This window comes from Dipodomys merriami, unplaced genomic scaffold, assembly GCF_024711535.1.
Source record: "Dipodomys merriami isolate MVZ:Mamm:240054 unplaced genomic scaffold, mDipMer1.0.p SCAF_101, whole genome shotgun sequence".
Lineage (NCBI taxonomy): Eukaryota > Metazoa > Chordata > Mammalia > Rodentia > Heteromyidae > Dipodomys > Dipodomys merriami.
Genome location: NW_027202283.1, coordinates 4,090,673 through 4,116,085, shown reverse-complemented (window position 1 = coordinate 4,116,085; position 25,413 = coordinate 4,090,673). Strand labels below are relative to the sequence as shown.

Genomic DNA, 25,413 nt, shown 5'->3' with positions numbered 1-25,413 from the left:
TGCTCTGTTGCCATCTGGGTCCCCCTTCTTGCTATGGTTTTAAAAGTATTTATAATGTATTATGTGATTTTGTGTTTCTTTGGTATGTTCTTCCTCCATGGTATAACCCCTATTTTCACTTCATTGATTCTGGTGCCCTGCACCTTGTATATAGATTTTTCTAATTTGGGGAGGGGAAGGGAAAAAAATGTTTAAATAAGGATACAGGTTGGCTCATTGTAACAATGAGATGTACAAGACAGTATGTTGACAAAGAACTTTACAACTTTGTGCATGGGGGAGGGGAGGCAAGAGTTAGATAGGTGGAGAGGGAAGGGTTGGTGGGGAAAAAATAAAGGAGGGGTTAACCATACTTGATAGGAAATGTAGTTATTGCCGTACTCATGTAACTGTAACCCCTCTATACAGTATCTTTACAATAAAAATATACTAATAAGAGGAAAACAATAAATGTAAGTGGCTAACTTATTCAGACGGCTGAGATCTGAGGATCATTGTTTAAAACCAGCTCAGGCAGGAAAGAGAGAGACTCTTATCTCCAACAGAAAACTAAAAATCTGGAAGATGTGACTCAAGTGGGAAGGTGCTAAACTTGAGTCAACCAAAAAAGGGGATGGGGACAGAGGAAAGCATTTAGGACCTAACTTCAAACCCAACGACCACCACACATATACACAAGCAAATTTAACTAACAATTCATGTATACATCATGTGAACTGCCTAATTGGAAATGTGCATAAGAATTTAAAAAACATTTCTATTTTGAAGACATATATAATTTGTGGAGGGAAAAACAAATTATTTAAAGAGGGATAGGAGCAGGGGAGGAAGATGAGGGAGATGGGAAGGGATGGTAAGGAGAAACAAAAGAGGAGGCAAAAATGCTTGATAAGAAATTTACTCATTAGCTTACCTATGTAATTTTAAACACGGTGTACGGCATTTTCACAATAAAAATTCATTTTAATAAGATTTTTATTGTAAAAATACTGTACAGAGGGGTTACAGTTACATGAGCAAGGTACTGAATACATTTATTATCAAGTATTGTTGCCTCCTCCCTTGTTTGTCCCCTACCATCACTTTCCACCCACCTCCAAACTATACTCCCACTCCCCCCCCACTTAAATTGTCAAGTTCATTTTTCAACATAATGTCTTGTACATCTCATTGTTACATTGGTCAAACTGTATCCCTACTTAAGGATTTTGTTTATTCCCTTCCTCTCCCCAAATTAGAGAAGTGTATATACAAGATGCAGGTCACTGACATCAAATAGTGAAAATAGGGGTTATACCATAGGGGAAGTACATACAAAGAAGCAAAACAAAAATCACATGGTACATTATAAATACATTAGAAACAATAGCAAACCCCCCCCCACACACACACCCGTGTCCCTATCTTGAGGTTCATTTCACTTAATACGTCTTATGTGGCTATAAGGAATACATTTTTAAAAAAGAAAGAAATTAACACTTTATTTTATATTTGCAGAATCCATTATTATTTGGGAACATGTCATAGTGTTTGAAAACTAAGCAAATAAAGGTTGATCACAATATACATATACCTCCTTCAACTGCACACTTGTCATTTTCCCTGGGATTTTAAGAACCAGATAATGTGGTTTTCATCCTAATGCAAACCAAATGACCTCACTAGTCACAAACACATCAAGATAACAAACAAGTAATGTGTAAGAACTGTTTATTTTTAAATCCTTGCAGAATGGTCTAATTTTCGATTTCAGTGTAATTTCCCTTTCAGTACAATATGTAATTGGGAATTACAGAATTCCAACCTGTAAATCTCTCTCTCTCTCTCTCTCTCTCTCTCTCTCTCTCTCTCTCTCTCTCTCTCTCTCTCTCTCTCTCTCTCTCTCTCTCTCTCTCTCTCCCTCTCTTTTTCTGTCTCTCTCATCTCTCTCTCATTCTCTCTCTCACTCTCTCTCTATCTGTATTTATGATTGTTCCCATTAATATTAAGGCATTAATTATTTATATAGTTTTGTTTTGTAAGGTAAACTTGGTTATATAAGAGATCCAAATGAATTTTGTTATTTTTTTGATTAACAAGGACTTCAATTTTGGAAAAATATTTGGTACATTACATATATTTATACCCAAGTAACTACTGCTGCTTACAAGTATTCTGTAGTTTTCCCCAACATTTTCAATCATGGTTAGAAATTGTACATAGTTGCCTAGCACCAGTGGGTCACGCCTATAATCATAGCTACTGATGAGGCTGAGATCTAAACATTCTGGTCCAAAACGAGCCCATGCAGGAAAGTCCATGAGACTCTTATCTGCAAATAACCACCTGAAATCCAGAAGTAGCACTGTGACTCAAGTGGTAGTGCACCAGGCTTCAGCTGAATTGCTGAGGACAGCACCTAGGCCCAGAGTTCAAGCCCAGACCAAAAAAACCAAGCACAAAAACAAAAACTTTTTTAACATGGTCAAAACACAGATAAAAATTCTGGGAATATATTGGCTGGCATATTTCATTCTTACTTAAGCAAAAGTTCTTTGTGGTTGGATTTAGAAACTCTATTAGAAGATCATTTTTGCCATAGCCTCATTCTGGTTCAAGTTAAAGTGTGTGGCCAAAAAAGGAGGTTTTGTGGTCAAGTTATGAAAATTTGTCTTAAATCATCACTGTAACTGAACACTGATCTCTGTTGTGAAGTTCTTCACATCACTCGATAAAGTAATCTAAGATGACACTGACATTCACTTACAGCCTTTCAACAAATCTAAGCAGTCAGACTGAGCATGGTGGATATTGCTAATATGGGATGTAGCATGCGAGATGCAAAAGGAGGAACCTGAAGGGAGGCTTCAGACCACAGCAACTCAATTGCGTTGAACTCATGGCCCTGATGAATTCATGTTGAAGACCTAACCACTAAGTTTCCAAGGTTATGCTGTAAGACAATCCCTCTTATCATGTTCTACCAATATATTTGTTTCTAGACTATAACTGTATCTAACTAGAATAATCAAAACCTAAAAATCTGAAACATTCCAATATACTGGAATAAACATTTCTTTCCATCCTACACTCAGATATAGGGAGAATTCAAAAAGATGTTCTTGGGCTGGGTTATAGGTCAGTGAGTGTACTTGCCTAGCTAATGAAATATCCGGGGTTCAATCCTCATTAATACAAAAGAAGAATAAAAATCAGATAGGAGGAAAAGCCCAGAAAGTGGAAAGTAATTCAAGTAAAACTCCTGAAACAAGGACAGACTCCCCTGGTATCTGTCAGGAAAAAGTAGAAGAAGAAAGGCCACCCCCTCCACCTGCCATAGCTACCAAGTGTGTTAGAACTAGACCAATCAAACCTCAGGCAATCAAAACTGAAGAAACAAAACCATAAAGGCTGTGGTTTGCTGCAGGATATTGAGGGAGGGGAAGCGAGAATTGGGAAAAGGAAGATTGGTAATGCCACCAGCCACATAGGTAAAATGGTCAGTGACATGTTGTGTAGAACTTGGAGAGATGCATATGGGAAACAGGAGGAATTACATTGACATACAGTTGCTGTACCAGTTAAAACGATCCTTTGCAAGCTAACACCTCAGTTGATGGACATATATCGTCAGCCAGAATGTATATAGAAATATGCACATATTTCTCAAATGCACACAACTCTGATCCAAAAGTAGGAAGAAAGTAATACTACAGAAGATAAAAAGTTCAAACTGAACCATGTGTTGGTCCCAGCTAATACATAAGGTGGCTCAGTGGTAGAGTGCTTGCCTTGCATGCATGAGGCCCTGGGTTCGATTCCTCAGCACCACATAAGCAAAAAGAAAAAAAGCCAGAAGTGGCGCTGTAGCTGAAGTGGTAGAGTGCTAGCCCTGAGCTGAAGAGCTGAGGGACAGTGCCCAGGCCCAGAGTTCAGGTCCCACGACCGGACCCAAAAAAAAGAAAAGGATGCTAATACTTTACCTCCCTTCCTTTCATTCTTTTTTTATATATTTATGATGATTATGGCTTGGAAGTGACCTAAATATAACTGGTGCTGGGTAGAGGAGCCTTAATTTTTATTTTGGAAGCTTGATATTTTTATAACATGGTAATTGGATGGAACACAATCAAAAACCATAGTAACTGATCTCCCCTTCCTGGATGAATAAGCAAATGATTAAATATTAATGACAGCATCCTTGAACATATCCAAATGTACACTGCCTGGTCGCATTGGCATCTCCTTCTATGGAGCTCTCACCATTCAAACACAATAGATTTGGTAAAATATTGTTAGGTTGAGTCTTACTTGCCTTCATTCAGTCATCTTTGTATGTATCCAGTGGTTGTGGGATAAATTTTTTGCTTTGTTGTTTGTTTGTTTTTCCTTTCCTGCTCCTGCACTTCCATTTTCAGATGATTTATTGATGACGTTCAGTAAGAGACAGAGTATTAAAACTGTCCCACTGATGGAAGGAAATATTCGTGTGAATGCACATACACAAGCACAAAACCCTTAATCCTCCTTTTGGTTCTTTCAGGGGAGGAACCAAAGGTCCCCTTCCCTTTTGGTGGGCTCCCACTTGTCTTGAAAGGAGGCATCTGGCCATGATACCTGCACCTGGGCGGACAGGGACCAAGAAGATGTTCTAGGAGGTGAAGAACAATAGGCCCTTGGACAGGGAATGTTTGTAGCACTTAGAAGCTGTGTTCAAGCCCCAGTACTGAAAGAAGAAAGAAAAGGAAGGGGGAAAATGTGGAAAAAAGAAGGAACTATTGTTTGAGTGCATTTATATATTATCTATACCTCATGGATAACCGTGATATGAATCTGTTACCCTAGATGAGGCCCATTCTAACCACCCATCTTCACAATAAACCTCTTCTCCAGTGCCAGAGTGTTTTGCCACTGCCAGGTGAATAGTTAGATGGAGTTCCTTTCCTGTAGTCAGGTTGTGGGAAATGGTAACTCTAACCGACTGGGATTACCCATGACATAGCAGAGATGAGCATAGCACACAGCACATGGAGAGAGCCATACTGGACAGTCCTGTTTCCAGTTTAGGGGGCCCAACCCCTCTTCTTGCTCCTCTTTCCATTCTGCTAGGTTCCTGTCTCATACCTCTCCCCATCATCCCACCTCCCGCCTCCATCCACTGGCCCATGGTCACCCCATGTTTCCCCCAACCCACCACCATTCTATGAGCCCTACTCCCCCTTTGTGGACCAGACAACTTATTGAAGCCAGATATCCACTCAGGGCCGCATCCAGTCTCCTGATCCACCCTTCTCACTGCCACAACTTTTACCTCCACTCCCACCTTCCTGGCCCCACCCCTTCGAGCCACCACCCCTTCTGGCCTCACTGCTTTCCCCTAACTGCCTGGTCCAGCCCCTCCCTTGGGAACATATGCTTAGGATGGGGAATGTGCACATTCCCAGCACTCACTACCCAATGCTAGGTGCCACAATATTCTGAACATAAACTATGGCTGCCACAGAGAAGGAAGTCCCAGGTCATAATCTGCCCATCCTCCCTGCCTGGCTAAGGCCTGGACAGCCTCAGGGCTCTCTGGTTTACCTGAGTTTGCTGGCAGTTGCAGGACTGGATATGAAGATCTTGCCTCCATCTCCTCAACCGGTGTTGCATCTTCCTGAGGGATCTTCAGCTTCAACACCTAGATCTCCATCTTTCTACTCAGTGTGGGCCCAGCTACAGACAATATCCCATGATGACCCTGATTTGAGGTAAAGGAGCCCCCTCTCCTAAACCCCTCTCTCCTAAACCCCTCTCTTTCCAGTTTCTTCTATGCTTCCTTGTGGGAGCCTCCCATCTCAGGCCATTTTCAACTGAAGTGGGCCATCTCCTCTTCCTGGAACCCAATATCCCCTGCCAGGCTCCCCTTTCCCACCAACATCTGGCCCACCACAATCCCTTGCTCCTCATCACACGGGACACCCATACCCCATTCCCTGGCCCTGTAGTGACCCTCGAACTTTCATTGGGTTAGGGATGTGTGGACCCAGCTGCCAGAGACAACCCTAGAGGACCCAGTTCCAATGTAATGGTTCCCCACTCCCACCAGTCTCCTCCTCCCCACACCTGTTGGTCTAAACCTCACCCTAAACCCGGCTCCACCCCTCTCAGTGTAGGAAAATTCATGGGTGAGAGGATGTAGCTCCTCCATAGAAGGAAGATAGGAGCTTAGAGTTCAACCCCATCCCCTTCTGGTTAGCCCCCAGTAGTCACGGTTGCTATGAAGCAACTGCTGCGCCTCCAGCAGTTGGAGCTGAGGAAGATGCCACCTCTCCCAACTGGTGCTGCATCTGTTAGAGGGACGTGGTTCCCCAGGCCCTCTTTGGCTTCACCAGCCAGCTGATCTCCACTTTCAAGGTCACTGTGGAATCAACTGCTGGAGCAATCAGCAAAGACCCAGAGTCAATGTAAGTGAGTGCCACCTCTCACTCCCCTCCATTACCCTTTTCTCCATTCTCTCCTCTGTTCCTCAACAGGAGCCATCCCTGGGACATGGCTCTTAAATATTAAGTGGGCTGAACCTGTCTTCTTCTTCTCCTTTCTATTGCCAAGTTGTCCACCTGTGTCCTTCTTCCTCACTAAACCTCTGCTATCCCCACCCACACCCCATATTTCCCCTTCCCACAATCAATTGTTTCCTCTGCCCACCCCAAACCATGCTTCCTCACTCCAGTTGCTTCCTTAACCTTTGCTTTCCTCACTCCATCCTCCATCCCTTGCTTCCTCTGCCACCCATTCCCATCCTTCCCCCATTGCTTCCCCTGCTGAGTGAGAGGATGTGCATGGCATGCACATATGAAGATGATGCAATTGGACTGAACCAAGGCAAAATAATCATTGGAGAAAGAAAGCAGGGGTTCAGAGTCTTTCCTGTCTACCATTCCACTTTGTAACATGCTTGTTGTTCAGTTCCACTGCATCTGCTGGTACTGGAGCTAATATTGCTGACTCTTCAATGTCAACATGGGGGACCTCCACTTTCCTCGTGAGTGTGGGCCCATCTCCAGGAGCCATCCCTGGACAGCCATGAATTTAGGTAAGTGGGGCGTAACTCCTCCCAGCTGATCCCCTTTCCCTGACCACCTTCAACCCCATTCACCTTAGTCTCCAGTGTCCCACTCTCTCTTCTCCTCCCTGTTGACTTCCTGGTTCAACCCCTCCTGTGAGAACATGTTCAGGAGAGGGAATGTGTGTGTGTGTGTGTGTGTGTGTGTGTGTGTGTGTGTGTGTGTGTGTGTGTGTGTGTGTGTGTGTTTGTGTCCACACACAACACACATAAGTGGTGCCAAACTGGTCTGAACCCAGTTGTGGTGGTTGCAGACTCAGAGATATATTCATATTAATATTACTGAGATTTGCATTACAATATAAGCAATATAGGTATTTTAAGGAATTGGTCATTCAATGCCCTAGATTCCTAATGAATGAAGAATGGGGTTTGCCCTGCCTCCCCTCCCAGCAAGGGTTGTAGAGCTTCAGGATTACTTGTTTTCTCTATGTTCACTGGCATTTATGGGGCTTGAGGTGCAGCCCTTGCCTCCTTCTTTCAACAGGTTTTATGCCTGCCACAGCAGCTGGGGAAGCCTGAGTGATCTTCAGCTATACCACATGACCTTCCTGCTAAGTGTGGGCCCAGCTGTTGGAGCCATCCTCAGAGGACATCACGAGGTAAGTGAGACCCCTGTTCTTCATTCCTTGCTTTTCCATTTTCAACTCTGACCCCTGAGGCAGCCATTCCAGGACAGCCCTATTTTGAGATAATTTGGTCCCACCACCTCTTCCCAGGTTCTATACCATCTGCCACTCCTCCCTTCCAACAAGTTGAGCTGAACATATGCTATAGCAGGTGCCAGAGAAAGAAGGTTGAGGATGAGAGCTGCCCCATCTCCTCTCTTGGCTATGGCCTCTTTAGCTGGGGATCCCGGGGGGGTTGTGTATTCAGAATATGTTCCTGGCTGCTTCAGGCGAATTCACAGTACCCTGAATACAGTATCCTCAAACTTGACATTCAAGTCAAACTCTATGAATTTATGATACTATTCCAAATTACTAAAATTTATTGGATCTAGAAACCAAAAAATCCAACTTGTTATTTTAGTAGCAATTGACATCATGAAAGTAGAATATTGATCAGGAATAGAGGTAAGAAAACAAGACAATGTGGGAAAATGTAGAATACTGGATGTGCGTTAGAGATACAAAAATCATATCCTAGCCAGGAGCTGGTGGCTCACGCCAGTAATCCTAGCTACTCAGGAGGCTGAGATGTGAGGATTGCGGTTCAAAGCCAGCCCGGGCAGGAGAGACGGTGAGACTCCTATCTCCAATAAACCACCAGAAAACCGGAAGTGGCGCTGTAGCTCAAGTGGTAGAGCGCTCGCCTTGAGCTGAAGAGCTGAGGGACTGCGCCCAAGCCCAGAGGTCAAGCCCCACGACTGACAAAAAAAAAAATCATATCCTATAGGCTCATTTATTGAAAACTTGTCATCCTATATTGAAAGCTCAATTTACATATATAGTTACAGTTACTTTTCTTACCTATCACTTCTGATCACAAATCCTTTTATGAATTTTTATAGTACTTTTGAATAAATCACATTTTATTGTTAAAATACCTTACAGAGGGGTTACTATTACATGGGCAGGATAATGTGTACATTTCTTATCAAGTATTGCAGCCTCTTCCTTTGTTTACCCTTCACATCCCTTCCCAGCCTCCCCTCCCACCCCCCCACCCATACCTCCCCCCTCTGCCCACCCACACCAACGTTGTAAAGCTCATTTTCTTTTTTTAAAATTTATTTTATTTTATTTGTGAACATTCTGTACAGAGGGGATACAATTACATGGGCAGGATAATGAGTACATTTCTTACCAAGCATTGCCGCCTCCTCTTTGTTTATCCTTCACATCCCTTCCCAGACTCCCCCCTCCCCCCCTCCAGTCCCAATCCTCCCAACCCTCACCTCACATCAACATGGTAAATCTCGTTTTCGACATGACAACTTGTATTTCTCATTGTTGCAACAGGTCCACCTGTATCCTTAAACGAATTGTTTTCCCCATCTCCTCCACAAGTTATACTGACATCAAATATAGTGAAAGCAGGGGTTATATTGTGGGGGAGGGACATACAAAGCAACAAAGAAATAATATTATAAATGCGTTAGAAACACATGCATGAAAGAAAAAAAAACATTAAAATAAATATCTAAGGGTTTATTTTCCTAACATCACATTATCTGACCTTTTTCGCTTGACTCATACATATACTAGATATTGCAAATAAGGGAAACGATGGGGCCTGTGTTTCTTTGGGCCTGTTTTATTTCCCTTAATATAATTTTTTCCAAGTCTTTCCATTTCCTAACAAATGGGGCAATGTCATTCTTTCTTATGGAGGCATAGAATTCCATTGTGTATATATACCACATTTTCTTGATCCATTCATCTACTGAGGGGCATCTTGGTTGGTTCCAGATCTTAGCTATGGTAAATAATGCTGCAATAAACATAGTTGTGCTGGAAGCTTTAGTGTGGTCTTGTTGGTAAACATTTGGTTAAATGCCCAAAAGTGGGATTGCTGGGTCATAGGGGAGTTCTATGTGGAGTCTTTTGAGGAACCTCCATACTGCTTTCCAAAGTGGTTGAACAAGTTTACATTCCCACCAACAATGAAGTAAGGTTCCCTTCTGTCCAAATCCCCTCCAGCATCTGTGGTTGTTAGAGTTGTTGATTTTTGCCATTCGAACTGGAGTGAGGTGGTATCTCAATGTTGTTTTGATTTGCAATTCTTTTATGGCAAGGGAGGTTGAGCATTTCTTCATGTGTCTATTGGCCATCCTTCTTTCTTCTTCATAGAAGTTTCTCTTTAAGTCTTTCACCCACTTGTTTATTTGGCAGTTGTTTCTTTGAGGATTTGTTGTTGGGGGATTTAATATTTTGATTTCCAATTATATTTTAGATATGAGACCCTTGTCCATTGTATGGCTAGTAAAGATCTTCTCCCAATCCATGGGCTTTCTATTGATCATGCTATCTATGTCCTTTGCCAGGCAGAAGCTCTGCAACTTTATGCAATCCCATTTGTCCAACCTTTCTTTGATTTGTTGTGTTTCTGGGTCACTATTCAGAAATTTTCGGACTGAGCCAAGGAGACCTAGGTTTTCTCCTATTCCATCCTGTAATGTTTTCAGAGTGTCTGCTTTGCCTTGGAGGTCTTTGATCCATTTGGAGTTGATTCTGGTGCAGGGTGATATATAAGGATCTAGCTTTAGGTTTTGTTTTTTTTATTTAATTTTATTTTATTTGAGAACATACTGTACAGAGGGGCTACAATTACATGGGCAGGATAATGCATACATTTCTTACCAAGCATTGCAGCCTCCTCCTTTGTTTACCCTTCATCTCCCTTCCCAGCCTCCCCCCTCCCCCCACCCAATTATACCCCCCTCCCCCACCCCCACACCGACATTGTAAAGCTGCTTTTGACATGATATTTTGTTTGCTACAAGTAGTTAACCAATTTTGCCAGCACCATTTACTGAAGAGGCTGTCTTTGTTCCACTCTATTGTTTTAGCTCCCTTATCGAAGATTAGATGGCTATAGGTCTGTAGGTTCATTTCTGGGTTTTCAATTTTTTTCCATTGGTACTGAGGTGTGTGCTTATGCCAATACCAAGCGGTTTTGATTACCATGGCTTTATAGTAGAGTTTGAAATTTGGTATTGATATTTCTCCAGCAGTGTTCTTTCCATTGAGGAGCGTTTTTGCTATTCGGAGTCCTTTTTTGTTCCATATGAATTTTTGGATTGCCTCTTCTATTTCCTTGAATAATGAGGTTGGAATTTTGATAGTTATCACGTTGAATTTGTAGATAGCCTTGAGAAGTATTGCCATTTTCACGATGTTAATCTTTCCAATCCAGGAGCATGGGAGTTTTGCCATTTTTTAAGTTCTGTGTTGATTTCCTTTTTCAAGATTTTAGTTTTCATCATAGAGGTCCTTCACTCCTTTGGTTAAGTTAATTCCTAGGTATTTTATTTTTTGTGGGGCTATTACTAATGGAGTTGCTTTCCTAATTTCAGCCACACTTTTCTCATCGTTGGCATACAGAAAAGCCATTGATTTTGGGGGGTTAATTTTATACCCTGCTAGTTTGCCAAAGTTTTGAATCAGCTTCAGTAATTTGTGCGTGGAGTCTATGGGATTCTTTAGATACAAATCATGTCGTCTGCAAAGACGGAGAGTTTTATTTCTTCTTTCCCTATTTGGATCCCCTTTATGTCTGCATCTTGTCTTATTGCTGTAGCTAGGCATTCTAATACTAGATTGAAGAGAAGAGGAGAGAGTGGACATCCTTGTCTTGTTCCTGGGTTCAGAGGAAATGGCTTAAGTTTTTCACCATTAAGTATAATGCTGGCTGTAGGTTTGTCCTAGACAGCCTTTATTGTATTGAGGAATGTTCGATGGATTCCTAATTTTTCCAAAACCTTCATCATAAAGGAGTGTTGGATCTTGTCGAATGCTTTTTCTGCATCTATTGAGATAACCATGTGGTTCTTATTCTTGCTCCTGTTGATGTGATGAATAATATTAATTGATTTGGGTATATTGAACCAGGTTTGCATCCCTGAAATGAATCCTGTTTGATCATGGTGTATGATTTTCTGGATGAATTGTTGAAGTCGGTTGGCCAAAATTTTGTTGAGAAGTTTTGCATCAATGTTCATCAAAGAAATGGGTCTATAGTTCTCTTTCTTTGATGAGTCCCTGCCTGGTTTTGGGATGAGGGTTATGAAGGCTTCATAGAATCTGTTCGGTAGTGATCTTTCTATTTCAATTTCATTGAAGAGTTGGAGGAGTATTGGTGTGAGCTCTTCTTTGATGGCCTTGTAGAATTCCGCTGTAAAACCATCTGGTTCAGGACTTTTCTTAGCTGGGAGGACTCTTATGGCTGTTTCTATTTCAAAGCTTGATATGGGCCTGTTAACCTGGTTTAACTCATCTTGGTTTAGTTTTGGCATGTCAATATTTGCTAGGAAAAGGTCCATTTCTGTCAAGTTCTCAAACTTATTAGCATAAAATTTTGAGAAGTATTCCCTCATAATATTTTGAATCTTGGTTGTTTCCGTGGTAATGTTTCCCATTCTCATCTCTGAGTTTATTTATTTGGGTGTGTTCTCTTCTTTTTCTAATAAGGTTTGCTAAGGGTTTGTCAATTTTGTTAATTTTTTCGAAGAACCTACTCTTTGTTTTGTTGATTCTTTCTATAGCTTTTTTGGATTCTAATTAATTTAATTCTGATTTAATTTTAATTATTTCTTCCCGTCTACTGGATTGGGGTTTATCTTGCTGCTCTTTTTCAAGGAGGTTTAGATGTCTCATTAAATTGTTGGTTTCAGTTGTCTCTAATTTGTTGATGTAGGAACTCAGAGCTATAAACTTGCCTCTGAGTACTGCCTTTGCTGTGTCCCAGAGGAGCTGGTAATTTGTGTGCTCATTTTTTTGAATAGCATGAACATTTGAATTTCCTATCTAATCTCTTCCATGACCAACTCATGATTCAGCAGTGTGTTGTTCAGCCTCCATGTGATACCAGACTATCTTTGGTGGCTTTTGGTGTTGAGTTCTAATTTTATTCCCTTGTGGTCAGAGAGAATGCAAGATATAACTTCAATGTTTCTGAATTTGGACAAGTTTGCTCTGTGGCTTAAATATGGTCTATTTTAGACAATGTTCCATGTGCTGCTGAGAATAACGTGTATTCTGATGCTGCTGGGTGAAATGTTCGGTAGATATCTGTTAAATCTTGTTGATCTTTGCAGCTGTTTAGATCTGTAGTTTCTCTGTTGAGTTTTGCCAAGTTGATCTATCTAGTGGGGAGAGTGGTGTGTTAAAATCCCCAACAATTAATGTCTTTGTAGTAATATTAGATTTGAGGGAAAGTAGTGTTTCTTGGATAAATTTGGTTGCTCCATTGTTTGGCGAGTAGATATTTAGAATTGTAATATCCTCCTGAAAGAGAGATCCCTTAATTAATATGTAGCGACCTTCTTTATCTCTTCTCACGAGTTTTAATTTGAAGTCTATTTTATCTGATATTAGGATTGCAACTCCCGCCTGTTTATGGGGGCAGTTTGCTTCGTAGATTTTGTTCCAACCTTTAACATTGAAAATGTGTTTGTTTTTACGGGCAAGATGTGACTCCTGAAGGCAGCAGATAGAAGGATCTAGATTTCTAATCCAACTAGACAGTATATGTCGCTTACTTGGATAAAGTCAGTTAATATTGAGAGATAGGACTGAGAAGTTTTTGGGAGATCCTGCCATTTAATCCACCTTCATGGGGGCTAGAGGTACTGGGTTCTTGCTATAGTTCTTGGATTCTCAGTTTGGGTGCAGTTTCTTGGCCTTTATTGTGGTCTTGTTGGTTTCTATGTGTAGGACATCTTTACGAATATTTTGTAGGGATGGTTTGGTGGAGATATACTGTTTCAATTTTTCTTTGCTATGAAAGGATTTTATTTAGCCTTCAGTTATGAAGGAGAGTTTAGCTGGGTACAGTATTCTTGGTTGACAGTTTTTGTCTTTAGGACATGGCATACACCATTCCAGGCTCTCATTGCTTTGATAGTCGCTGCTGAGAAATCTGAGGTTATTCTGATGGATTTCCCTGTACAGATGATTGGTCTTTTCTCCTTGACAGTTTAAAGATCTTTTCCTTCGTCTGAATTGATCCTGTTTGGATTATAATGTGATGGTGGGATGTCCTATTCTGGTTTGGTCTATTTGGTGTTCTAAAAGCTTCTCATATCTGAATAGGCCTATTTTTTTTGCATGTTTGGGAAGTTCTCTACTAGGTCCCTGTTAAACAAATTTCCTAGATCATTAACTCCTATTTCTAGGTGCTCGTCTACACCCATTATCCTCAGATTAGGTCTTCTGTGGTGTCTTCCAAGTCTTGAATAGATCTATCATATTTCTTGGACTTGTCTTGGATTGTTGTATGTTCTTTCTCCACAATATCTAGGCTGTCTTCAATCCCCGAGGTTCTATCTTCTGCATGGTCTAACCTGCGGTAAAGACTTTCTATTTGTTTTTTATCTCATTTCCCCAATTTTTCAGTTTTGATGCCTTCAAATTCTTTGTTGAAGCTTTGTTCTAGACTTGTATGAGCTTTTTTACTTCCTTAATTTGGTGTTCAGTGTTTATTCTCAAATAATTTAGTTGATTGGTTATGATTTCGTTGGACTCCCATTCCTTCTTTTGGTTGCCATTCAGCATTCCCTTTGTGGTCTCCATGACTTCCTTCAGCTCTTTGTTAATGGATTCCTGAATGCCTTTAGAGATCTTTGTGTATTCTTGTCCTGTTCTCTCAATTCCTGTATTATTCTTTGCTTAGCTTCCTCACATTCATGCCATTCTTGTATTTCTCTTTCAGTGTTCTCAGCGTGCTCATGCCATTCCTGCCTTTCTTTTGGAGTGGTCTCCAGCTTGTCATTCAATTTCTGTATCGGTTTTTGAGTAGCTTCCTCAGGCTCATGATATTCCCGCATTAACCTTTGGTTTGCCTCCTCTCTCTCCCTATCACGCTCATACAGAATCTTTTGTATGTTTTCAATCTTTTCATTTACCATTGTTGCCAGCAGTGTTTGTAGAGCTCTCTGGGAACTCTCCTCTGGATTATTCATTATCTGTTCTGTCCCCTGATTATCATGACTTGGAGTTGAGATATGCGGACTTTCCATTTTTTTGTGTGTTTTTCCAGCTCACTCTGCTCATTTAGGATGAAAGTAACACCAGTTTTGTGCTAGAACGCTATCTTAAGGCACGCATCAATCAAAGTCTGTACTTGCACAGTCCAAAGTCTGCAGATACAATCTAGTTCATCAGATATATGTATTCAACATCAAACAATTATATATTAATGGGCTACAAACCCCAAAGAAGTATTTGGCATATGAGAAATTATTATGTTGAGGAGAGATGTAGGTAAAAATAGGAATAAAAAGATGTAGGAAGGCACAGGGATAGTTTACTTAACTAAGTCCTAATCTCAAAGTGGGAAATAGTTTGGATAGGATGAAAGCAGAGAGAGAGAAAAAAAGAAGAAAGAGAAAGAGAAAAAAGAGGCAAGAAAAAATAGAAAAGCAAAAATTAAAAAATAAAAATTGTAGTGCTTAAAAATTATGCAGAATTAAAACAAAATACGCAGAGTAGAAGTGGATACAATGAGTGAAGGGGAGGGAAATAATGGAAACATGAAAAATTAAAAATAAAAATACTGAAATTATTATACAGGTATAAAGATTCATAGTGCTATTAAGGAATTTAAGTCTAAGAGGTTTTGAATTGAGTAATAAATTTCTGGATTAAGTGTGTACACAATGGGGGATAAGGTCTAATAATTGACTATGGGTATATCTGAGGATGTGCAGAACAGCAATTAAGTCACACAAAGAAGAATGAAGAGAAGAAAAGGTGAAAACATTGAGGAAGAAAGAAAAAAAGATCAAATATTCAGGAGAGCTAAACAAAAAACAAAAAAAAATAAACTTTTAAAAAGAAAGAAAAAAAACGCACACACACATATACTCCCCAAATAAAAATTATAAGAGGAAGAAAAAATGTTACTAGAAAACAATTTTTTTTGGTCCAGTTGTGGGGCCTGAACTGTGGGTCTGGGCGCTGTCCCTCAGCTCTTCAGCTCAAGGCTAGCGCTCTACCATTTGAGCCACAGCGCCACTTCTGGCTTTTTTTCTTTTTGCTTATGTGGTGCTGGGGAATCGAACCCAGGGCCTCATGCATGCAAGGCAAGCACTCTACCACTGAGCCACCTTCCCAGCCCTAGAAAACAATTTTTTAAAAAGGTAAAAATTAAGAATTAAATAAATTTTAGAAAAATTTTTTTTATTAAAAGGTACCCCAAAAAAAGAAAAAAAAAAGTTCTTTAATTTTATTGGAGGGTTGTGAAGATCCTGTATCTCCCTTGTGTCTATAACCAGCCACTTGTTGGAGTCTCTGGTCTGCTTGTGGTGTTTGATTTTCCTGTGGCTTGGTTGGTTTCTTAAGTCAGTTTGAGTAGGCAGAAAAATGCTCTGCTTTACCCAGATTTTGTGATCCTCCTCCCAGGCTAGTTCAATGGGAGGGAGATCTGCTTTGAGTATCACAAAAGAGGGAGATGGCTCTTTCCTCAAGTTTGGAGATGCTGTGATGATTCTAAATTCTGGGTGGTGTTGAGGCCTTTCAGCCATCAGTAGCTTTTCCCTGAGGGGTTAGTGAGAGACTCACAAAGCCCAGCCTGGAGCCATTCTCAGGGTTCCTGTTTACTGAACTTCAATTGATTGTCAAGGCTGCTAAAGGGAGGGGCAGCCTCTGGCTCTGTTTACCAAGTGAAGAAAGCCACTCCTGGAATTGGCATCCAGAGCTGGGTGACTTTTCCCTGGGTGGAGCTGAGTCTGGCCGGTCAGTTTAGGTTCTTGTGACCTGCTAAATGACGCTAGTTTTCTTCCAAGGCCTGAGTTAGAGCTAGCAGCTCAGCCTGGCCTGTGTCAGTATCAAAGATGGAGATGTCTGGTAGTGGGGGGGTGGCCTTTCCTCCTCTGCTCCCTGAGAAGGAGTGAGGATTTAAGGCTTCTACCCACGTGGAGTCTTGGTTCCTGGGTTGTCTCTGGTCTGTGAACTGAAGGATGAAATGTTTGCTCCTTGTCGCTTCTTGCTGATATTGCGTAGAATCTGCTCGCCTGCCGCATCTGACTCCTTTGTCCTGGACTCTCTGTGTTGCAGGTATGGCAGCTATGGCCATTTTCACCACCACTGCAGCCGCAGTAGCATCTGCTGGCAAGTGCTCAGATCTATCTCCTTGCCTGGATTTTCCCTCTCTGTCCTGTGATGGCACACTTGGTGTGATTCTCTGGCTTAGGACTGTTCACTGGAACACTAAAACTGCTTTGTATACGAGAGCTTGTTTAGCCTCCAGCTTCTCCTCTGCCATCTTCCCGGAACTCCCTTTCAAATTAAACTTTTTCAATCACTCTGTAATGCAGTATGGAGAGTACTCAAAAGACTAAACATAAATCTCCCCTATGACTCATTAATTCCCCTCGTGGGCAGTAATCCAATAAATAACAAACAAGCTCACATTAAAGCTACCACATAACCATGTTCAGGGCCCAGGGAAAGATTTCAAGGAATGGGAAAAATGTTAACCCTGTTGGTATTTGTTTCCGCAAATATGAACCTTTTGACATCAGATACCACATCATTCTATTGGCAGTAGTTAGTTTAGGACTTAAATGTAGCGGGTGATAAAAGGGCTTTTTTTTTGAATGTTAGGAAAATATGTAGGCAGTCCATGAGAAGGGGGATTTTTTGTTGTTGTTGTTGGTCTTTAACTATGGGAGTGGGACCTGTTCCTAAGCTCTTCAACTGAAGGTCAGTTCTCCACCTCTTGAGCCACAGTGCCACTTCTGGTTTTCTGGTGGTTCAATGGAGATAACAGTCTCAGGTGCCCCAGCTGTCTTTGAACAGCAGTCCTCAGATCTCAGCTTCCGGAGTAGCTAGGATTACAGCTGTGAGCGTCTGGCACCAGGCTAAGAAATGGGGGATTTTTATATAAAAAGTGAATCCACCTCTTCTCCTGTGTCTAAAGGTCAGATATCAGTATTAGAACACGTCACCCTCAATTCATTTCATCATACATTTGTAAATTTTCTCTTTTCCTTCATGTGGGAATACTTCAGTAAATATCAACTCAGATGTGGGACTGGATCAATTGTATGGGAATTGCTAGCAAATAAATCAAGAACTACTAAATAAAATCAAATGAGCCCCTCATTTGGAAAAATTTTTTTTTCTCTTTTTATTACAAGTCTGTGCTTGATTACTTCGTAACGTGATATTGAACCTCCTAACAGAGTGATGACATTTTATTTCTCTTCAGTAATTGGCCTTCTCCCACATGTGGTCAAATATTTAAGAATCCAAAGATTTCCATTGATAATTCATTAAGCTGTCCTCTAAGAAAATGTGCATTTCTGGAATTTGGTCTGCTGTCTTATTCTTACATGCACAGGCTTTCTATGATTTATTGTTCTACAAGGAATTCTATTTTCCAATCTTTGTGTGACAAATTTAATCTCTCTAATCAGTATTTCTGACCCTCTCTCTAGAGTCTCATTTCAGTCTGACTCATAAAAATATGTTTTTATCAGTTAAATGGCTCTCATCTTCTGTTATTTGCCTGACTTCATGTAGGCTGTGATAGCAGCTCTGACTGGCTGTGCTTACTGGAGTATATTTTTTAGAGGTCTAGGATTACTATTCAAGGTAGTAGCTTCACTGGGTCCCAATGATCCCCTGGCCTATACTCAATAGGTTTTTCTCCTAAAGAAACAAAAACAGCTGACTAAATTCCTGTTTTCATTGTTTCAAAATGAGCCAATCTGGCATCCTTGCAAAACCATGAATAATCCTCTCTAACAATGGTCTATCAAGATGGCTTTTCAAAGTTGACTGTGAAAAATGTTCATTTTCAAGTCACTACCATAAAACAGATCACATCTCTGGGAGCAGAAGTTTGGAAGGAAGGATTACCTTCCTTTTTTCTCTTAAGATAGATCAAATCATAATATTCTTCAGTTGTGGTCAGCGTGGAGCACATTTTCCCAAGAATATACTGTATTGTAAAAGAGGACCAACTATCAAAATAAAGGAGGAAATACTTGTCTAGAGTCTGATTTATCTTGCTTATATTTGTTGTTATTTTCATTATTTCAAACACATGGATAATTTGTACTTGGGATTAGACAGATTTATCTTGCTTATATCTGTTGTTTTTTTCATTACTTCAAACACATGGATAATTTATACTTGGGATTAGACAAGTGACAATGGATTAATGTAATAAACATTCATTACTTTCATATATCCAATATAATACACTTAACACCTTATGGAAAATTAAATCCAACTATTGAAACAATGTCAGAAATATAAAATAAGCCTCAATATGTATTATCTGGCACACTCAGAAATTCAGTCTCTCTACAAATATTTATTTGGCACAAAATAAAAATTTAATGAATATGTTCTATAAGCATCATATGAAATACTGTATATAATTTTATGGATGTCTCCTAGACAGGAATTTAACATGCATGTAGTAATCAAATTTCCACAATTTAAGCTAGACAAGAGGAGTCATACCCTCATACACTGCCTGGAGAATGTGTGGTGTGAATTTTACCACAGTGTTGAGCCTTTTCACCTAATACCAAGAGTCATATGCAATAATTTATTATTTGATGTTATGATGAGTGCTAAGTGTAGAATAAACTGAATTATTAAATTAATTCACAAAAATGAAATGATGATTTATTATTGAAATAATGATATGTTTGTTTAAATTCTAATGCTTTTCAATTTTACAATTCATGAAATATATTATTAAAATTAGTTTCACTTTCTTCTTTTCTATATCTACTAAAATTAAAATTATATGTTAAACATTCAATATTAAATCAGTAATAATAACATTATTAAAATAATATATTATTAAACTGTGATTTGAATTATAGTTCTAACAAATTGTGATGTAAAAAATACTACTATGGGTAATATTTTTTAAACTTACCAGCTTATTTGCTTCCTGTGTCATTTGTTATTCTTGGTCCAATTCATCTCTTCACCTTAATTGTTTATTTTTCTATTTTATCTCTATTGTTTTACTGAGTTTGCATTTTGTTTTCCCTGTTTAGTGACTGACATGAGGGTGAAAATGTGTATGCTAGTTTATCACTTCCTATGTTACAGTGAAACCACTGTACTCCACAGCTGTTCTACTTTTCTCTGTATAGTACAATATTTTCCCCACTCTCATCTCCTGTATTGCTGCTCTCATGTATTTTATTTTTATTTAAATTTTATTATCAAGTTAATGTACAGAGGGGTTAGATTTACATAAGTAAGTTAGTGAATTCATTTTTTTCTAACTTGTTACCACTTCCCCCATGTTACTCCCTCTTCCTTCCTAACATCCCCCAAGATTATTTCCAAAATATTGCGAGTATCTCGTTTGCATAGGTTCCCCCTTTGTCCTTTGTCTCACTATTTTGTTTATTCACCTTTCCCTTTCCTAGTTCAGATCAACATATTTACAATAACCAGGGTATCAAAATCAAATACAGTGACTACAGGGGATAAACATTGGTGGGGAAAACACAAAAGATAAAAAGAAATCACATACTACATTAAGAACAACAACAAAAACATGTCTTTGAGTTCATTTCACTTGGAATCACCTTATAAGATCATATGTAGGGCTGGGAAGGTGGCTCAGTGGTAAGAATGCTTGCCTTGCATGCATGAGGCCCTGGGTTCGATTCCTCAGCACCACATAAGCAGAAAAAAGCCGGAAGTGGCACTGTGTCTCAAGTGGTAGAACGCTAACCTTGAGCTGAAGAGCTCAGGGACGGTGCCCAGACCAAGAGTTCAGGCCCCACGACCAACCAAAAAAAAAAAAAAAAAAAAGATCATATGTAAGTAGATGAGCTATTCTGCTCATCTACTAAGATTATCCTTGATGTACACAATAATGCTTCCCTATTACCCACTAATACCACTTCTGGGCATTTACCCACGTGACAACAAACAAGGCCACACTAAAGCTACCAGCACAATTGTGTTTATCACAGTATTATTTACCATAGCTAAGATATGATATCAACCCAGATGCACCTCAGTAGATGAATGAAGAAAATGTCACTCTCTCATACACACACACTTACACATGCATGTGGAATACTATGCTTCCATCAGAAAGAATGATACCACCTCATTTGTAAGGAAATGGAAGATCTTGGAAAAATATTAAGTGAAGTAAGCCAGACTTAAAGAAACATAGGTCTCAGGTTTTCCCTTATTTGTAATAATTAGTTTATTTCAAGAATAATCTCATGTATTTTACTTTGACATTTTGTTCTATGTTGAGCATAGAACATTATTGCTATATTGTTTGATATTATTTCTGCAAACAGGCAGGTATATTTAAAGAATTACATTAATCTCATCCATTACTGAAGGAAGAACAACTTTAAAGAGCAAACCCTACTCAGAAGAACAACTCCTATTTATTTAGCTTCATTCGGAAGAACAACTCCTACTTACTTAGCTTCATTCCTTTGTAAGGCCACTGTAGTCCCCTGTAACCTCATCTTGTACATTACAACTCTGTACTTGGTTATCCTTCATATCTACTATCTTCTACATTGTGATCTAAATGCCCTAGTGATTCCAGTTTGCTTTACTTTAAAAAAAAAATTCTCTCTTAATGTTTGAGGTTGGTGTGTTTGCGTGTGTGTAGTATTACAAAGATCGGAAGACAAAATTTTTGTTCATTTAGATTACATCTTTCTGGTCATTGTAAATTGTGGCTAATGGGAGAAGTATCTTGCTATTTTAAGGATGAAACAGAACATGTATTTGTGCATGTACCAGAGTTGCTTTAATTGTGTGAATTTGAACACTTAACTTCGAAGTATATCTTGGCTGCTGTTGTGAATAATGTGAATAACAATGAACTACAAATATATTTACGAGTTACCCAGAGAGAAACAATCACATGATTGGTGAGTCAGATGATATTGCAACTTTGCATTTTTTTAGAAAATGCATACTAATTTCTACAACGAGAATACGAGCCTGTATTTTGACCAAGAGTGTATAGAATTTTCTTTTCTCCATACTCTCACCAACATTACCTTTTGAGTTTTATGAAAGTGCATGTTTCTAATAGGTGAAGTAACCCAGACTGGCTTTAGACTCAATTCCTCTTAGTCCAACCTCCTAAATGCTTGGAATTACAAACCTTTACCACCACACCTGGTTCTTTTGGGGTTTTTTTGTAAGAGTTATAATAGTTATGAAGTAGTATCATAGTAATTTTCAATTGCATTTCTCTAATGACTTCTGTTCACTAAGCCAGCATAGAAATGGTATTAAACACAACTTTGTAAACCCACTGTGATTTTCAGGGGTTTTTGGAAAACAGGCCTATTCAGAACTTTTGTCCATTTTTATTCATGTTACTTGTTAATCTCATGTTTAAGCTCTCTATACAAAATCAATAATTAATTCAAGGTAGTAGAAAGGAAAAAATTAAGCAACTCCTAACATTTTAAAATTTTCAATATCATGATATTGCTTAGATCACTTGAGACTATAAAACTCAATTTAGTTTGACCTTTTACAAGGCTATATTTATTTTATTTTATGTTTATTGCTCTTTCCAAAGCCTGCATGTCTGATTTCCATTGGTTTCCTTCAGTTTCAAGTAGTTCAGATTTCAAACTGAAGAATAAATGGAAGGAAGCAAACAAAAAAACACTGTTCCTCTCATCCGATGATGCCTCTTCAAGCATGAGGTAAGTTCATCCTTCTAAGTCCCTATGATAGGGTATCAAAAGGAGAATTCATTCTTCTAGGTCTCCCTATCTTTGCAATGTAACTTAAATGATGTAAAACACAATATACTGCTCAGATAAGTTTACGTTTTATCAGTTTTGCACATTTTCATATGCGCTTCAGCTCAGTGCACAACATTTCTTCATTATTCTGTCCCTGATATTTTTACAATAGCAGGACAAGATAACCAGTTTGAATTACAGCATGAGAAGTTATCCACCTGGCTTCCTTGAAAGCAGATCACAGTCAATTGATAACATTAGTTCTGCTTTCTCTCTACATGTAATGGTTTCTGTAATACATATGGAATTATATTTAGTATTAAAAATTGCTGACCACACTCAAAGCTTATTCATAGAAACTTAAGTATTTCACCAGTGTCATGCCTCTTAATTCTTAAGATAATATTTGCTGTAATGCTAATGTTATTACCATTATAATGTTGGGAAAAATTGTAATTAAAGGCACTAAGTGCACGGTCCAAAGACACACAATGAGGAAGGAAATCAGTCAAAGTTTCAAAAAGTCTTTCAGCAATACAAAAAAGGTAGGTAAAATCTCTCCATTCTCTTACACACTCAATTCAATATACATATTGTCCAAGAAATAATACCATAGCAATTGTTGCCAAGGGTGTTTGTTTTCTGCCACATTTTGTCTTCAACACAGACTGTGTTGGTGACATTGGGTTATCATGCACAGAGATGAGCTTATAAATTGAGGTCCAAAGAGAGCCAAATTTCTTCTGTTCCACATTTCCAATTTCCTTTTTAAAAAGTAGTAAAATTTTTAAATATCATCACGTACTGTCTTTTAAGAATCCAAAAACGAAATAAATTCACATATAATCACTCCAAAATGCTTTAAATGTAGATGATAAAACAAGCACTCATGAAGTAAATTTTCTTCTACATTTAATATGTTTCTGAAAGCCTTGTGCTGGTTGGTCACCCTTGTAATCCTGACTACTCAGGATATGTACTCAGAAGGCTGAGTTCTGTGGATAACATTTGGAAACCAATCAGAGCAAAAAATCATGACATTATTTTTCAAAAATTTTAATGAACTAGAAAAGAGCATGAATGGAGATGTAGCTAATATACTAGCTCACCAAACTAGAGGGGAAAGGCCTAGCAAGACCTTAAAGCCCTAAGTTCAAACTCTGAGCACGCCAACATGCAGGCACACACACATGCACACACACTCACACACTTATTCACATCAGTGTTTTGCATTAATTTCTTAGTTAATGATATTATATGGGTATAATAGGGGAAATAAACTTTTCCATCTCAGAACATTTTTATATGTATTTTATTGTTAAAATACCATACAGAGGGGTTTCAGTTACATGAGCAAGGTAATGAGTCCATTTCCTCTCAGGCATTGTTACCTTCTCCTTTGTTTTTTCCCCCACCATCCCTTCCTCACACCTCTACAAGTACACTCCCCTTCATTCCCCCCAACCCCACCTAAATTGTAAAGTTCAACTTTCAACATAGTGTCTTGTGCATCTCATTGTCACAATGGGTCGACCAGTATTCCTAGTTAACCATTTTGTTTCTTCTTTCCCCTCCCCAATTAGCTAAGTGTATATACAAGATTCAGGTGCACCAAAATCAAATACAGTGAAAACAGAGGTTATACTGTGGGCGAGGAACATATAAAGAAACAATAAAATACATTGTACATTATAAATACATTTGAAATAATAGCAAGCAAGAAAAAAACCCACTTGTGTACTTACTTTGCGGGTCATTTCATTTAACATCATCTTATCTGGTCATATGCCCATAGCTTTTGACCTTTTCTGCTTATCTCAGACATATATTATTTATTGCAAATAAGGGAAACCATGGGGCCTATGTTTCTTTGGACTTGGCTTACTTCACTAATATAATTTTTTCCAAGCCTTTCCATTTCCTAACAAATTGGGCAATGTCATTCTTTCAGATGGAGGTATAGAATTCCTATTCTCACACACACACACACACACACACACACACACACACACACACACACACACACACACAATGGAAATCAATCAATCTATCTATCTATCTATTTATCTATCTATAACATTTTCTTGATCAATTCATGTACTGAGAGGCATCAATGTTGGTTCCATATTTTAGCTATGGTAAATAATGCTGCAATAAATATAGTAGTGCTAGTAGTTTTAGTATGGTCTTGTTTGTGATCATTTGGGTAAATGCCCAGAAGAAGTATTTGTTGGGTCATAGGGGAGCGCTATGTGGAATCTTTTGAGGAACCTTCATACTCCTTTCCGAAGTAGCTGAACAAGTTTACACTCCCACCCAAGAATGCAGTAGGGTTCGAATGCAGTAGGGTTCCTTTCTGGCCACATCCACTCCATCGTCTGTTGTAAAAATATGGAACACTTCATGAATTTGCTTGTCATCTTTGCACAGGGGCCATGGTACTCTTCTCTGTATCATTTCAATTTTAGTGTATGTGCTGCCGAATTGAGCACAGAACATTTTTTATATAGAAAGTGTAATTGATTTTCTTAAACTAAACAATTCAACAAAAAGTAAGTTCTAAAGAATTGTTGTGAAATTTTAAAACCATGTGTTTCTTATATAAGCACACATTTATGAATAAAGTCAAGATTGGCATGTCAAAAACAATATAATTCCAGATATTTGTTGTTCAAGAGATGTGTAAGAGGAGGAATTCAATTATTCTATACAAGGCACCTCTCATAATGAACATTGAAGCAAGTGTTAAGGTTTGTTAAAAGTTTTAATGTTTTAAATATTTTTAATTTTGGGAATTTGCTTATATATATGCCAAAAATAAGACTGTATGACAGGTCATAAAACTTTTCCATAAAGTATTTAAGATTTATTGTAGCAGCATATACTACTAAGTGTGTACATTTCAGAGTTTATAGAAATTTTACTAATG

General features: G+C 38.9%; 1 non-coding gene across 1 annotated transcript; it reads right to left on the bottom strand.

Moving 5' to 3' along the window:
• Positions 1 to 24,869: 24,869 nt before the first annotated feature.
• Positions 24,870 to 24,976, bottom strand: LOC138807420 (U6 spliceosomal RNA). The gene has a single exon (XR_011366144.1). It is a non-coding gene; the product is annotated as a U6 spliceosomal RNA (small nuclear RNA).
• Between the last annotated feature and the right edge of the window lie 437 nt (positions 24,977 to 25,413).